A 3,242-nucleotide genomic window follows, 5' to 3' on the forward strand; every position below is an offset into this window, starting at 1 on the left:
ATGTTCAATTGGTTGGGTAGGTGTTATCTTCAGCAATAGGGCCTTACCATCAGTTTGTGAAGAGCAACTAATAGCCTTGGCAATATCTGGGTTGTTTGGGGGTTCTCATGGGACCCCTTTGACCAACAACTTGATTAGATGTAACCCATTCCTGGAACTGGAGACTTCATTTGGTAACAAGAGATGGAAGACTGGGTTACCATCTCCCTCGCTTTGTCAACTCTATTTACATCTCATTCATATATGTATATATTTTAGGAAGGTTCTGCATATTAGCTTCCCATATTATCCTTCAAATGGTGTTTAGTTTTAGCTATCCCTCCCTAAATCCCCTTTCTCAGCCCCTTTCCCTTCCTCTCTTGTTTGAATCTCCCATTCTAGTCACATCCCTCCTCCACACATAATTATCACTTCTGTTTTCCATTCCTGTCCCTCCCCCTTTGCCCCTTAGTCTATGCCTAACCTCTGTAGTACCAGTTGAGATTGGGGATGGTGGCATCTTTATCAGTTCTTTTACTACTCAGGATTGATTTAATTATTGTGGGGTTTTAGTGTTTCCATATGAAGCTGAAAATTGTCTTTTCAAGCTCTATGAAAATTGTGTTCAAATTTTGAAGGGGAAGTGCATTGACTCTGTAGATTGCTTTTTGGTAGGATGGCCACTTTTACTATATTGATCCTACCAATCCATGAGCATGGGAAATCTTTCTGTCCTCTGATATCTTCTTCAATTTCTTTATTCAGTATCTTAATGCTGTTATTATATAAGTTTTTCACTTGCCTTGTTAGAGTTACTCTAAGATATTATGTTTTGAGGCTATTGTCAGCAGCATTGTTTCCCTGAATTTTCTTTCATTCATTGTTTGTCATTTGTATATAGAAGCTCTACTGATTATTGTAATTTTTGTACCCTGCTATTTTGCTGAAAGTGTTTATTAGCTATAGAAGTTTCCTGGTGGAACTTTCAGGGTCACTTGTATATGCCATCATATCATGTGCAATTTAAGGTACTTTGACTTCTTCCCTTCAGATTTGTATCTACTTGAACACTTTCAGTTGTCTTATTACTCTAGATAAGACTTCAAGTACTATATTAAACAAGTATAGAGAATGGACACATTGTCTTGTTCCTAATTTCAGTGGAAACACGTTTTGAGTTTCTCTCCATTTAGGTTAATGCTGACTGTGAACTTTCTATAAATCACTTTTAATATGTTGAGGTGTGTCCCATGTATCTCTAGTCTCTCCAGAATTTTTATCAAGAAAGGGCATTGGATGTTTGTCAAAGGCCTTTCAACATCTAATGTGGTTTTTTTTTGTTCAGCCTATTTATATTGTGAATTACATGTATCCATTTACATATGTTGAACCATCCCAGCATCTCTGAGATGAAACCTACTTGAACATGGTGGATGACTGTTGTTTAAAAAAAACTCAATTATTTAATTTTACCAATAAAGACTTGGGAGCCAGATGTTGGGGGTGAAAGTCTGCTAGCTCAGAGAGGCAAAGAAAGCACCTAGTTGACCTTCCTCCTCAGATGACACCCCCCAAAAACTTCTTTTCTCCTATGCCCATCTCAGACAAAATCCTCCCTTCTACTTCTGTGCATCTCTATGCATCCTCCTCTTACTATGATTTTATCTTGTTCACTTCCTGTCAACTGATTGCTTGCTTTGCCTCTTGACCTATGGTTGACTTTATTTAATCCTGTTTATAATATTCAAGCAGAAAGCTCTTGGATTAAGGGTATGTACTACGACTGAACCGCACCACAACTAGAAACAGGTTTTTCCATTAAGTAACACAATTGCAACATTCACAGTGTGATCAAATATCCTGCAACAGATGACTTTTTTGTTTTCATGTATTTTGCTTGCAAGTATTTTTTTTAGATAGCTCATGTGTTTTTTTTATTCCTCTCTCTACATTACATCCAGATCACAGTTTCCCTTCCCTCCACTTCTCCTAGTCCATTCTTTCTCCCCCAGATCCACCCCTCCTTCTTTTCCTTTTTTTAAAAAAAGAGAGAGCAGACTTCCCAGGGATATCCACCAAACTTGGCATAACAAATTGCAATAATACTGGGCACAAGCAATCATGTCAAGGTTGGACAGGAAACCACTAGGCTCAAAAGATCCTAACAGCCGGGCTTTGGTGGCACACGCCTTTAATCCCAACGCTTGGGAGGCAGAGGCAGGCCTGTTCCAGGACAGCCTCCAAAACAATACAGAGAAACCCTGTCTCGAAAAAACAAAAACAAAAAAAGGTCCCAACAGCAGGCAAAAGAGTCAAAGACAGTCCTCACTCCCACTGTTAGGAATCCCACAAAAACACCAATGTTTGCAAGTATTTTATTGAGAATTTTTGTGTCAATCTTAACAAGGGAAATTGGTTTATACATCTCTTTCTTTGTTGAGTATTTATGTAGTTTAGGTATCAGGGTAACTGTGACCTCATAAAAAGAATTGTTCAATGTTTCCTTCTGTTTCCATTTTGTGTAATAATTTGATGAGTATTGGCATTCATTCTTTTTTGAAAGTCTGATAAAATTTTGCACTAAAACCATCTAGTCTTGTGCTCTTTTGGTTGGGAGACTTTTAATTACTTCTTTTACTAGGTGTAATGGGTCTGTTTAAATTGTTTATCCAATCTTGAGTAGATTGCTAAGTGTTATATACTAAGAAAATTATCCATTTCTTTTAGATTTTCTAGTTTGATGGAGTATAGGTTTTTAAAGTATGTCGTTATGATTCTCTGGGTTTCCTCTATGTCTGTTGTTACATCTTTCTTCTGGTCCCTAATTTTGTTAATTTGGATCTTCTCCCTCTGCCTTTCAAGTAATTTGAATAAGGCATTGGCAATCCTATTGATTTTCTCAAAGAACCAATTCAACTTGCAATTTCATTGAATCTTTATTTCTTTTTGTTTGTTTGTTCATTTGTTTCTATTTTATTGACTTCAGTCCTGAGTTTGTTTCTTATCATCTACTCCCTTTGGGTATTAGTTATTGCTTAAGTTCTAGAGCTCTTAAGTTAATAATGTGAGATATTTCCAATTTTTTAATGTAAGCACTTAGCGCTATAAATGTGTCTCTTAGAACTGCCTTTGTTGTGTCCTTTAAGTTTGAGTATGTTGTGTATTCATTTTTCATTCAATTCTAAGAAGTCTTTAATTTGTTCCTCAATTTCTGGCTTGATTCATTTTTCATTCAGTAGTGAGTTGTTCACTTTCTGTGAGTT

The sequence above is a fragment of the Mesocricetus auratus genome, unplaced genomic scaffold (genome assembly GCF_017639785.1).
Source record: "Mesocricetus auratus isolate SY011 unplaced genomic scaffold, BCM_Maur_2.0 Super-Scaffold_6730, whole genome shotgun sequence".
Classification (NCBI taxonomy): domain Eukaryota; kingdom Metazoa; phylum Chordata; class Mammalia; order Rodentia; family Cricetidae; genus Mesocricetus; species Mesocricetus auratus.